General features: G+C 44.7%; 1 pseudogene; it reads right to left on the bottom strand.

The window, feature by feature from the left end:
- Positions 1–11874: 11874 nt before the first annotated feature.
- LOC104665284 lies at positions 11875–12228 on the bottom strand (annotated as a pseudogene).
- Positions 12229–14061: the final 1833 nt, after the last annotated feature.

Raw genomic sequence — 14061 nt, 5'->3', positions numbered from 1 at the left:
AACTCCCAACTGGGCAGCTCTTGAGAAGGACAAACGTCCGGTTTGTGCACCCATTGTCTGCTCTATGTCTCCATTGGTCCTTCTGTCTCTTCCTTTTCACATTTCTGCACATAAAATATACTGGTGTTTGTGTTCCACACAGCAAATGTCCACTCTTTGCCTTGCAAACACTTAGCGGTTCATTTGCTCCTCAGATATTTTTTAACTCAGTGCTGGCTCATTGACAACATGACCTTAGCCTTGCCTCCCTATGATTCGTGCTCCCAGCTGAACTTCTACAACACACGTACCGAGCCCCTGCTCCTCCACCCCAACACTGTCCCATCCTTCAGTGGCTCTCACTGTCCTACAGCAGGGGTGGCAAATCTCCAGTGCCCAGGCTACCCTGCTCCACCTCTGCACTACAGGGGACATTGCTAACTGATCCGGTCACTTTTTGCCCTGATGCCATCTCAAAATCCTTCTTTTTTTTTTTTTTTTTTTTTTTTTTCTTTCAGATGGGGTCTCGCTTTGTCGCCCAGGTGGAGTGCAGTGGCGCGATCTCAGCTCACTGCAAGCTCTGCCTCCCTGGTTCATGCCATTCGCCTTCCTCAGTCTCCCGAGTAACTGGGACTACAGGCACCCCCCACCATGCCCGGCGAATTTTTTTTTTTTTTTTTTTGGATTTTTAATAGAGATGAGGTTTCACCATGTTAGCCAGGATGAGTTTCGATCTCCTGACCTCGTCATCCGCCCACCTCCGCCTCCCAAAGTGCTGGGATTGCAGACGTGAGCCACCACGCCCGGCCGCACCTCAGAATCCTTCTTAACACATGCTCTGAAATTAGCACACTATCAATGAAATGAAGACGACTACGAAATAAAACCCACAGGTCATCCTCTGTACTGCAAGGTGGAACTCAGTCTCTGGAGAGTGACATTCCAGGCTTTTCATGACCCCTCCAGCCATTTCCCTTCTGCCCTCTCCAAACTGTCTAGTCCCCATTCCATGCCTTTGTTCCTCCTTTTCCATCTGTCTACAATGTTCTTCATCCCATCTCCTGGCAAACTACTACTCATGCTTCAAGACCTCTGTGAAGCCTCCTCCCCTCCCCCAGCACTCATGTGCTCTCTCTGTCTCTCTCTCTCTCTCTCTCTCTCTCTCTCTCTCTCTCTATATATATATATATATATATATATACACACACACACACACACACACATATACACATACATACATCCATATGCCTACACATGCACCTATTACTGACTGTGAAATCCCAGGAGAGCTTACTAACAAGGTCACTGAGAGTAAGGATGCTGCCTCACTCAGTGACCAGCAGTGACTCATATGTGCATGTGGAATCATCATACAAAGAAAATGTAGGTTCTGTGCTCGCAAATGGCCCTGACCTTCATGGCTCTACAGGGTGGATAATGAGCTACTCACAACACAGATGCAGGAAAGGGTCTTTCTTTACCTGCCCCAGTACCGAGAAAAAGCAGTATGCATTCATCAACTGCGCCTTTCAAAGTACTGTCCTGCCACATAGACTTTCTGCTCCTGATCTTCCTTCAATAAATTCCCTATTTTTTGGTTAACTTGTCTCTTGGCTGAAATCTTTTTCCCAATACAAACAAAGGGCTGAGGATTTCTGCACTTCCTAGTACCACTAATATAACCACAGCAACTTTCTGTAAGTGGTTTCATGGTATGTTTTTTCCATCCTGTTATTTTTAAGGTTTTTTATTGCCTTTTTTTCCTTTTTTTTTTGAGTCAGAGTCTCGCTCTGTCACCAGGCTGAAGTACAGTGGCACAATCTTGGCTCACTGTAACCTCCGCCTCCCAGTTCAAATGATTCTCCTGCCTCAGCTTCCCGAGTAGCTGGGACTACAGGCGCCCGCCACCACGCCCAGCTAATTTTTTGTATTTTTAGTAGAGATGGGGTTTCACCATGTTGGCCAGGATGGTCTCGATCTCTTGGCCTTGTGATCCACCGCCACGGCCTCTCAAAAGTGCTGGGATTACAGGCGTGAGCCACTGCACCTGGCCTTTTTTTTTTCCATTTTAATAAGAACACTTAACATGAGATCTCTTAACATGAGATCTACCCTCTTAACAAAATTTTAAGTACATTATACAGCATTGTAAACTGCAAGTACAGTGTTGCACAGCACATCTCTAGAACTTACTTATCTTGCATAACTGAAGCTTCATAGCCCTGAACAGCGACTCCCCATTTCCTTCTCCCCCTGCCCCTGGCATTCTACTCCACTGCTGTTAGGCTGACTATGATAGAGACCTCACACAAATGGAGCCAGGCAGTATTTCTCCTCCTGTAACTGACTTATTTCACTCAGCATAATGTCCTCCCGTGTTATCCATGTTGTAGTGTATGGCAAGATTTAATTCTCTATGAATTTGAATAGTATCCCATTGCATCTATACACCACATTTTCTGTAAACATTCATTGATCAGTGGACCTTACAGTGTCTCCCTGTCTTTGAAACTGTGATTAATACTGCATTGAATAAGAGTGTGTCAATATTTCTGCAAGATCCTAATTTCCATTCTTTTGGATGTATACTCAGATGTGTTCTTTGTTTTAAGGGTGTGTATTTTTATTTAGTTTGTCAATACAAGTGAGAGCCCCACTTCAGTCACAAGAAACTGAGACCTGCCTCCATCTCTGATTTTCACAGGTTTTGTCTCACCTCTCAGCCTCCTGCCTCCTGCGGACTGGGATTCCACATCTGTCGTAACAGGGATTAGTGTGGCCTAGAAATCCTCAGTCTCCTGTTCCTTTTCCATCCCTGTGATATTATAAATTATGAATTTGGTCTTTGACCCCATTTCCCGTCATACAACTCCTAAAACATTTAGAATCACCAAAGTGATGCCTTTTTGTATGCCACCAAGATGACTGATGGCCGGCAGTCCCTAGGTAGCTTCTGGACGGGGGCTGGTCACCGGAAAGACCAAGGCAGGGTTAGAGGATTGGGACTTTCAGCCTTGTCTCCCAGTCTCCATGGAGGGAAGAGAGGCTGCAGATTAATCACCAGTGGCCAGTAGTTTACTCCATCAAGCTTGTGTGATGAGGCCTCCATAAAAACCCAAAGAGGGTTGGATTGGGAGAGCTTCTGGGGGACTGAACACATGAAGGTTACTGGATGGTGGTGCACCTCTTCCCATACCTCGCCCTACACACCTTTTCATCTGTGTCCTTGGTTATATCCTTTATAATAAACCAGTGAATTTAACTAAGTATTCTCCTGAGTTCCTCAAGCCGTTCTAGCAAATTAATTGAAGCCAAGGAGGGGTTGCGGGATCTTCAATTTATAGGTCTTTGGTCAGAAGCACAGATGAAGCAAACTGTACTTGTGATTGGCATAAGAAGTGGGGCACAGTCTTGGTGAAAGAGCCCTCAAGCTGTAAGATCTGACCCCATCTTCATGTAGATAGTATCAGAACTGAGTTGAGTTAGAGGACACCCAGGTGGGGTCCTCTATAAAATTGATGGCTTGCTTTGTGGGAGGGAAAAATCCCCACACACTTGGTTATGGAAGCCTTCTGTGCTGATTGTTGTGGTGCCAGCAGAGCAAAGGTGGTCTGTGCTCTTTCCACTCAGCCCTGAGGACACTGAACGACACTCATAGTGCTTTCAGCATCCTGGGGCATGGGCGGGTGTACTTTCACTGTGTAGCCTGTGCTAAAGTCTGCACGTTCCTCCTGTCTTTTCCTTTGTGGTGTCCCAGTTGTCCATCCTGGGGAACGTTACTGATCCACTTGAAGATGGTCTCAGAACCTGCAGACTTCACAGGCTGCCTTGGGTATAGATAAAGAGCACTAATGTGCATGAGTTTCCTCTTTGACTCCACAAACCTCCGCACCTTTTCCCTGGGTTACATGCTGACTACTCCCCTAACCCACAACTTGCCCTGAGACATGGACACAAATACACATCAAGGTCACATGCCCAGATACATGGGATGACCAGAATATTTTCCACCTGAGCTTCCTGCCTGTGTGGCAATGACCGGGCTGAGATGATTTATCTTAATAGTTAAGCATAAATATTGGGGGGATAAAAGCTACCAATTCAGCGAAGGTCTCAGATCCTTGCTCCAGGAAGGAGAAGTGCCTGCAGAAGTTTTCCCTTATTCTGGCCTTAGTGACAAGAGGGGAGAGTGGGTCTAGGGATCCTAGAGGGGATCAGACAGTAGGCTTGGGCCTCATTTCCCTGGGGGGTAGGGGCCCTGGGCTGCACCAGGCTCCGTCCATCTCCTGAATGGGAGTGCTCACCCTCAGCCTCAGACAGTAGCCCAGAGTAGTAAGGGAGGCCGCCAGGCCAGACCTGGAACAAGAGCTCCCACAGAGACCCCTGCACACCATGGGAAACAGCAGGCGTCACTGTATGGGGCTTCTCCCAGGAGCTGGCGGCCCAGGCCACAGTGTCCACAGGACTCTGCTGCTTGCTCCAGTGCAGAAGGAGATGACTCTCAGTTCTAGAAGATGGGGCTGACTGAGTGGAGTGCAGAGTGCAGGCAGAACCCTAAAAGGGCACCAGGGCCACCACTGCCAGCACAGAGCCTGACACAGGGAGGGCACAGCCACCTCTGCATGGTGACAGTGACTGGTGTTTCACATTTACCAATCCCTGCTTCTGGCATCTGAGGGTCTTGTGCTGTCTCCTCTGCTGACACCCACCTGCGCACCACCTCAAGGGAAAACACATACAAATACACAATAATAAAATAATGAAATGGGCCGGTAGAACCTATCTACTTGTCGTCAAAATTTTTATTACTTTCCTCAGGTTAGAAAATACTTCACCATTTGTTCAAATTACCTCCTGTATTATTTGCTGAGTTTTGTGGTTGTTTTCTTTTAGATACATTGGAAGTTCATCATTTTAATGAAAGTAGAATAACAAACATTCTGAAGTTTTAAAAAATTGCATAAAAAAAAAATAGCCTTTTCCTCTTTCGCTTGCTGTCTCCCTTTCCCCTCCTTCTCCTTCTTTCTCCAAATGAAGGGAGTTCTTTTTTTCTTCTTCCGTCTCATCTACTCAATCATGGAGCCGCTGCAGCCGCTGCAACCGCTGCAGCCGCTGCCCGCTGCCCGCTGCACACACAGAGCAGAGTCCCAGGGTCCAGGAGCCAGAGCAGCCCCGCTCGGAGACCGGGTGGTTCCGTGGGTTGTGGAGGAGCACAGGAAAGCGGAGGCCGGGCCACACAGCACCCCGGACCCAGCAGCCCAAACCCAGCGGACCCAGCAGCAGCTCTGGGAGCCGCCACCCCGGAAGCCGGCACTGCCGGGATCCTCCATTTCCAGGAGCCGCCACCGCTGGGAGCTGCCACAGCCGGGAGCCGCCACCGCCGGAAGCCTCCATCTCCTGGGAGCCGCCACCTCCAGGAGCCGCTAGGGCCGCCGGGAGCCGTCACCGCCCGGAACCTCCATCTCCTGGAGCCACCACCGCTGGGAGCTACCACCTCAGGAGCAGCGGCAGCACTGGGACCCGCCGGGCCCCCTCGTACCCCGCGGCGGCGGCTCCGTAGGTGCCCTAGACCGGGAGGGGCCGAGGGAGCCCACGCCACCCGCGGGACCGCAGGAATGTGCTGGCTCTTTCTGCGCTGAGGGGCCGCGGCGCGGGGCGGAGGTCGGGTATGGAAAGCTGGAGCCGCAGGGAAAAGCGCAGGACAGGCTCGCTGGGTCTCGCCCTCGCTCAGAGACCTTGGGACCCGCGCAATGTGGCAGTGGAAGGCTCAGGGTCTGACCCCGGACGCGGCTGCCCCAGCAGCTGGTCTGTCAACCCCGACCAGAGCCGAGCTGCCTGAGCCCTGTAGCGTCCTCCATCACCTCTGTGATGGCATCCGCTTCCGTGACTGTCACTGTGCACCCTCCGCCTGTCCCCGGGCCCACGCAGGATCCCTAAGCGGGGCTCTGCACAGGCCAAGAGGGCTACTCTGGGACTGACCACGGGGTGTTCGTGGGTCCTCACGTGCCTTTCCAGGTCCAGGGTGAGAGGACGGATTTGAAGATAGAAGTCATACAGCTGCAGGATGTGGAGTGAGAGGAGAGGCCCCAGGGAAGCAGCTCCAACTGAGGGTGATTAAAATGTGAAGCAGGGAGGGCGCGGTGGCTCACATCTGTAATCCCAGCACTTTTGGAGGCCGAGGCAGGTGGTTCACCTGACGTCAGGAGTTCGAGACCAGCCTGGGCAAAATGGTGAAACCCCCGTCTCTACTAAAAACACCAAGTTAGCCAGGCACGATGGCGAGCGCCTGTAATCCCAGCTACTCAGGAGGCTGAAGCAGGAGAATCGCTTGAACCTGGGAGGGGGAGGTTGCAGTGAGCTGAGATTGTGCCATTGCACTCCAGCCTGGGCAACAAGAGCGAAACTCCACCCCCCCAAAAAAAAAAAAAAAATCTAAAGTAAAGAGGTCAAAGATTGGAAACCCCTGCCCCCACATCTTTCCAGACTGCTTGGAGTGAACTGCTTGTAGTTACGGTAAAGATACCTTGAGCCAGTATAGCAGTACATTGTTGCTGTAACTGATTGTATTATTTTGTTAAACATTTCCACAAATATTTAAGAGGTGTAATATACGTGTAATATAGGAAGGAAGGATGTAAAGTAGTATGATCTGGGGCTTCTCCACTCCTGCCCCAGAGTGTGGAGGCTGCAGTGGGGCCTCTCCTTATTTGTGCATTGATCTCTGTGCCACAACTAAGCTTCACTTTGACTTAAATTTCAGCATATGTTGCTGCTGCTTAAATATTGTATAATTTCAAAAAATTAGCCAGGCGTGGTGTTGGGCGCCTGTAGTCCCAGCTACTCGGGAGGCTGAGGCAGGAGAATGGCGTGAACCCGGGAGGCGGAGCTTGCAATGAGCCGAGATTGCGCCACTGCACTCCAGCCTGGGTGACAGAGCAAGACTCCCACTCAAATAATAATAATAATAATAATAATAAAATAAAAAATGTATATATTGTGTAATTTACTTGTATAATTCTATGTGAATAATGCTTATGTAATAGGATTATTGTGTAAAGCTTTCTGTTTAAATATTTTAAATTTGCGTATCACAACCCTGTGGTAGTATGAAATGTTACAGTTTTTTTTCTTTTTTCTTTTTATTTTTTGTATTATTATTATACTTTAAATTCTAGGGTACATGTGCACAACGTGCAGGTTTGTTACATAGGTATACATGTACCATGTTGGTTTGCCACACCCATCAACTCGTCCTTTACATTAGGTATTTCTCCCAATGCTATCCTTCCCCCAGCCCCTGACCCGAAATGTTACTGTTAACTTTATTTTTATTTATTTATTTATTTATATATTTATTTTTGAGACGGAGTCTCGCTCTGTGTCCCAGGCTGGAGTGCAGTGGCGTGACCTCGGCTCACTGCAAGCTCTCCTTCCCGGGTTCAGGCCATTCTCCTGCCTCAGCCTCCCGCTTAGCTGGGACTACAGGCGCGGGCTGCCACGACCGGCTAATTTTTTTGTATTTTTAGTAGAGACAGGGTTTCACCGTGTTAGACAGGATGGTCTCCATCTCCTGACCTTGTGATCCGCCCACCTCGGCCTCCCAAAGTACTGGGATTACAGGCGCTGAGCCACCGCATGCCCAGCCTAACTTCCAATTATGTTATGCATGATAACGTTTTTTGTTTGATGAACAGATATGAGCAAAGCACGTTAATCCTGGTGTCTTCTCTAGGTGTTGTTGTTTGCGATTCTCAAGTGGCTGTGCATGTGAACACGTGTGATTTCTCAGTGTACTGTACTGTGATTTGTTTTTATTGCTTGTTTTGCTTCCCCTCAATGTCTGTAACCCTTAGTAGGCTCTGACCTAGTCAGGCCAGAAGAAGCATAAAGATCTTTTGTGGCTTTGTGCTGGGTGAGGGCTGGCCCTAAACATCTGCCTAATCCTTTCAATGGGCCCAGGAAAGGCCAGACTGGCATCATGTCCACAGCATCTCTTAATATCATTGGTTGTCATCCAGACACCTCAACTTGTGCTGCAGAGGAAATAAGTTCCTTCTCATGGATCATCATGATGGACATTGAAACCTCAGGGTGTAGAGCTAACATCTGTTCATCATTGTGGATGTTAAAGAATTGGGTAACATGCCTAGTGGTAAGCCTTGGATGGGCCATGAGAGTATACTCTAAAAAGCATGCAGTATTGTGCCCCTCTCACAACCAACACACACATGACCTGTCCCCCAGCACCCCCAAATTTAAGAGTGGATTGCAAATCTTTTGGAGACTGTGGCCCTGGTACAGGTAGAAAAACCTGTTCTGTTATTCCTGGGCCCACAATAAACCCAGAAACGATGTTTTGAGTTACTGTGATTTAAACTCCCTCTTCTTAAATGGAACAGCTCATTGGGGCTTTCTGGATCTGTTTCCATTTTCTTTGAAAGTAAATGGTGAGTGTGCATTGTGGTGATGCAGAGGCAGGCATTCTCTGAGATACAAGCTCCAGAAGGATTCTCCTCAATGTGTCAGTGTTGAGATGCACACTTCCTAAATAAATCATCATTGTCTCCGTCCTCTCCATTAATAGCACTTTTTCAGTGTGACATGGAAAAGCAGGAGGATGGCATACACCCCACTGAAGGATGTAGGTGGAGGCAGATCTCTCAACTGGGCATATTTTTTAAAAAGTTGCTTCTGTACTGCTCTTCCTTTGTTCTAAAGTGTGGGCTCCCTCAACCTCTTAGCTAGAGACCAGCAAATGTCAGGGAAGCACCCAGTGTCTGGCTCCCATTCCAAATCAACACAAGCGTCTCGTTACAGACAAGAAGTCAGAGGAAAGGGCGGGGTCCCTGCAGGACAGAAGCCTAAGCTACTATGAGGCGCTCATGACTGGCAGCTCCTGTTACTCCCTCTTAAATTATGTGGGAAACCTTAATGCAAAGGTACCCCCAGGGATACCTGCAGCGTAGTGACCTCAGACCCTGATACTCACCATGAAACTCTAAAATATTGACTGGAAGCCACTTGTGGCTGCTGGCTGTGTGTGTGACTCTGCCAGGGACCCTGGCAGCCCCCCTGTAGCTATCTTGATGCCTCTCTGTCACCCACATTGTCTGCCTACTTAACACCCAGCTCTGCTCAGAAAACTTATGTCTTGTGTCAAGGAGAGAGGATGCAAAATTCTGAAGTCGATTTCCCTCTGGCTCCTGGCATGCCCTCACTCCTTTTCTGAGCCCAGCTTGTGTTGTGCCAGAGCCTGTGTGGTCCCCTGATTTCTGCACAGTGTAGAACTTTCTCCAATAGTCACATTGGCAAAGGGAGAACTTGGGGGCTGGCAGGTAATTAGAATTTCTCTCTCTCTCTCTTTCAGTAGTTTCATTTTGAATATCTTATTTGTTCATGTGGATGTTTTAAATTTAAAAATTCTTTCTGATATTTTAAATTTTGTATCATAAGAATGTTTTCCTCTACAGTATTTGTCATACCAATTTATAACCACAGAAATGCAGGAATTTTATTTCTATTGGAAACATTACTGTTGGGGGAACCCCACCCCCAATATTTATCATGGATTCTTTTATATTTCCTAGGCATCTCGGCTGGTTTGAGAAATAAAGGGAAAGAGCACAAGAGAGAGAAATTTAAAGCTGGGTTTCCGAGGGAGACATCATATGTCGGCAGGTTCCATGATGCTCCCCCAGCCGTAAAACCAGCAAGATTTATTATCGATTTTCAAAAGGGGAGGGAGTGCGTGAATAGGGTGTGGGTCACAGAGATCACATACTTCACAAGGTAATAAAATATCACAAAGCAAATAGAGGCAGGGTGAGATCATAGAACCACCAGATGGGGCAAAATTAAAATTGCTAATGAAGTTTCGGGCGTGCATTGTCATTGATAACATCTTATCAGGAGACAGGGTTTGAGAGCAGACAACCTGTCTGACCAAAATTTATTAGGCGGGAATTTTCTTGTCCTAATAAGCCTGGGAGTGCTACAGGAGACTGCCTTAAGGGGGCCGTCTATAGACCTACCCTCAAGGGTGCATCCCTCTTTCTCAGGGATGTTCCTTGCTGAGAGAAAGAATTCAGTGATATTTCTCCTGTTTGCCTTTGAAAGAAGAGAAATATGGCTCTGTTCCATCTGGCTCACCTGCGGTCAGACTCCAAGGCCATCTCCCTTGTTCCCTGAACATCGCTGTTATCCTGCTCTTTTTTCAAGATGCCCAGATTTCATATTGTTCAAACACACATGCTCTACAAACAATTTGTGCAGTTAACGCAATCATCACAGGGTCCTGAGGCGACATATATCCTCCTCAGCTTACAAAGAAGATGACGTGATTAAGAGATTAAAGGCAGGCATAGAAAATCACAAGGGTATTGATTGGGGAAGTGATAAGTGTCCCATGAAATCTGCACAATTTATGTTCAGAGATTGCACTAAAGACAGGTATAAGAAATTATAAGAGTATTAATTTGGGGAACTAATAAATATCCATGAAATCTTCACAATTTATGTTCCTCTGCCGTGGCTTCAGCCAGTCCCTCCGTTTGGGATCCCTGACTTCCCGCAACACATTACTACAGCTATGTCTTACTTTTGAACAGAATTTTTACTTGTATAAGGTGCTTACTAATGTTAAATAGTTTGGAGTATATAACATTTACATTAAGGACTCATGCTAGAAAAAGGGTAAGGAGTTTAAAGGAAATAAATATTCCAACTGGGTCTTATTGCCAATTTTGGTGTAAATTTGTTTGTGTCATTTCAATTACAAAGATAAAAGTATGCCATATAATTTATGTAAAATTTGTTTTTGTAATGTACATAATGGTTATCAAGTCTTTTGACAGAAGAATATTTGCAAAGAATATACATGTGATGAATCCATAATGTCTGAAACTTTGCTGAGATATGAGTGGGGCACACTTCATTGTAAATCACAGCGAGGAAAAAATTAACAGTGGTAAGAGAGTGAGAGTGAGTGGATATTCACACAATTGTGAAGTGTTTATTAGTTACCTTTTGTGATGTAGTGTGGTTCTCATTTTAAGCCTTGGAAGGTGAAAATGTACAAACTATAAATATTAATGTTCAAACACTGACAGAAATTCTAATATGAATTTTAAAAATATATATATTGTATTTTATTAATTATGAACTTTGTTATTTTATTATTCTAATGAATATTTTAAGTGATGGTTTAATTTAATTGACATACAGTTGCCATTAAAATGTTAACTCTCTCATAAAAACATTTTTTCTATTTTAACACTTTGCCTCTCATTTCTTCCTTTCTTGCGCAACAAAGAGTCTTTACTTTCAAATTATTTTTAGTACACCAAGTAATAACATGAATTCTATCATATAGCAATTTTGATTAAGAGAAACTAACAGCAGCCCAAGCAATTAGAGCAGTAGTCACTGTTCTAAGCCTTGGAAGGAATGGACTCCTTAGGGCTGGCTGCTGCTTCACACAGGTTACAAATAACTATTTACCACTTTTTCATTGACCTTCAAGAAAGCATTAGAGGAAAAATATTTAATCCCTTCCTTTCTTCAAAGATTTTTTGTTGTTGTTGTTTTACTAGATTTAAAAAAGAAAAACTCAACATTGCTATATGTTGCTTGAGCCAAAAGGCATAGGAAAACAGACAGCACATAACCAGCAGGAACCATGTTCCTAAGAAACATGAAGTAAAAGGATGACACATTTAGTTCTATGTCTGCGCAAGAAACTGGATTTGCTGCTCTCCATAAAGTGAAGGGACCAACTATACAACATACAGAAATAATTAAATGCCTTCTTATTAGAATATAACTAGGGCTTTGCTAAAGTTTCTTATTCCATGAGGGCAGCTAAAATGCCAGTCCACAGAACAGGCGCTTCTCCTTCTATCTATTTATGCCATAGTTTTCACGGATTTCTGTCTGGTTGTCGCAGACAAAGGCCAAGAGGTTATCTGTGCCCTCTTCCCTGTTCTGCTGAAAGTAGGTCTGGAGGATGGTCGTTTTATCCTGGGTCTCCTCCACTTCCGTGCTGCAGCTGCCTTGGGATCCCAGTGCCACAGCTTCCTTAGCCTTGAACTCTTTCTCCCTCTGCAGGTGGCACTATTCAATTTCAGCCTGAACTGCCACTTTGGCCTGCTTCAACCTCTGGTTCTTTTGGCTGCAGGCCTCTGACACCTTCTCAACGGCCTGCTTCTCAACCTGCATTAGCTGCTGGATCCCTTGCAACTGACTGGCCATGACAGTGGTGATTCTGAGACCAAGGCAAGTGGCTTAAATCAGTTCAAAGGACCTTGGGGTCAGCTGACCCACCCAACTACAGTCTGCACCTGCGCCCTGCCACCTCTCATTTCTTACAAGTAAGTCAAACACCACACAGCAGAAATTTTAGAAGGTATAGCACAAAGTGAGCACATGAAGTATTTTAAAAATCTTTAAAATATGTCTTATAAGACATTATAACACAGTGTGTTACCTATTCATATGTTAAATCTTAACAGATGTATTTGGACAATCAGATTTCCTTCAGATTAAAGATGGTGTTGGTATTTTTTCAAGAAGTTATTTTAAACGTGTTAGGGAAGTTTCTATAGTGTGGAACAATTCTTCTTTATAAAGTGATATTTTACCTATGTTATTAAAATATCAAATCAGAAACTAGATCAAGCTCTGGAAAACATTTCATTTACTTTTATACTATTTATATCTGATGCCTACTATAAATTATTTGCTGTGTCTGTGCAGATACTCTTAACTCATAAAAATAGATATTTCTGAATATACATTAAAACCTAGATTACCTTTGTGCACTAACATTTATTTTACTAAAAGAAATTGGTAAGAACAACATGTTACATGTTGGCAAATCTAAAAGTGCTCAGTTTGACTCTCCATCATAACGCTCACAGAATTTACTCCTGTGCTCACTAGACACAATTTCTGTAAGGAGAAAGTCTGTTTTATTCACCAACATATAGCCAGCACCTGACACGGGAATACATGGCACAGAGCAGGTGTTCAATAAATATTCGTCAATAATTGAACAAATATTTTCTCCAGCAAGTCAAAAAAAAGTGACCTTAAATAAATGGAACGACAATAGCAACTGTTTTATTACACAACAAAAGGAGCTTTTTTCAAACATTCTAGGATTACTTATGGTAAGTAGGTGAAGAGTGCAACAAAAGTAATTTCCTCCAAAAATAAATAAATTCGCATTATGGGAAAAAAAGAAAAACAGTAACACTTTATTCTACAAGCCTAGTAAGTGATATTTACAATATAAACTAATTTTAAACCACCGGAACGCTAAGTAAGGCGATTCCAAAACTATTGTTTCACAAATTTACTACAGAACGCATTCTCTTTCTGACAATGCTCCTAACCTTAGATGAACATACTTTTTAACAACATTACTGAACTCATAATATAAAATGTCTAATCAATTTATCATTTTTATCCTTGAATCTATGTTAGAGAGTTTTGGAAATAGAAGAAACCTATTAGATTCAAGTCATTTTAAAAATTGTCTGACTTAAAACAGCTATTACATAATTAATACATTTGGAACAGCATTGATTGTTTTTGGATATATGTATTTCACACAGCATTGTTGAAATTAACCAGAATTAAAGTCAAATGAAAACATTCATCTATAATTTTTAAATGATTAACACTTTGAAATAAAAAAAGGCATAAAACATTATTGTGTTCTTAAATTAGAGATTTCTTAGCACATATAAAACTTATCTATTTCAGCTGGGTGTGATGGCTCACGCCTGTACTCCCAGCACTTTGGGAGGCCGAGGTGGGCAGATCATGAGGTCATGAGATCGAGACCACCCTGGCTAACACGGTGAAACCCCGTCTCTACTAAAAATACAAAAAAAAAAAAGAGAAAAATTAGCCAGGAATGGTGGCGGGCACCTGTAGTCCCAGCTACTCTAGAGGCTGATGCAGGAAGATGGTGTGAACCCGGGAGGCGGAGCTTGCAGTGAGCCGAGACCATGCCACTGCACTCCAGCCTGGGCGACAGAGCAAGACTCCATCTCAGGGCGGGAGGGGGAAATAAAA

This window comes from Rhinopithecus roxellana, chromosome 9 (assembly GCF_007565055.1).
Source record: "Rhinopithecus roxellana isolate Shanxi Qingling chromosome 9, ASM756505v1, whole genome shotgun sequence".
NCBI lineage: Eukaryota > Metazoa > Chordata > Mammalia > Primates > Cercopithecidae > Rhinopithecus > Rhinopithecus roxellana.
Note: the sequence above shows the minus strand (reverse complement) of the source record. Positions and strands in the feature narration are given on the sequence as shown.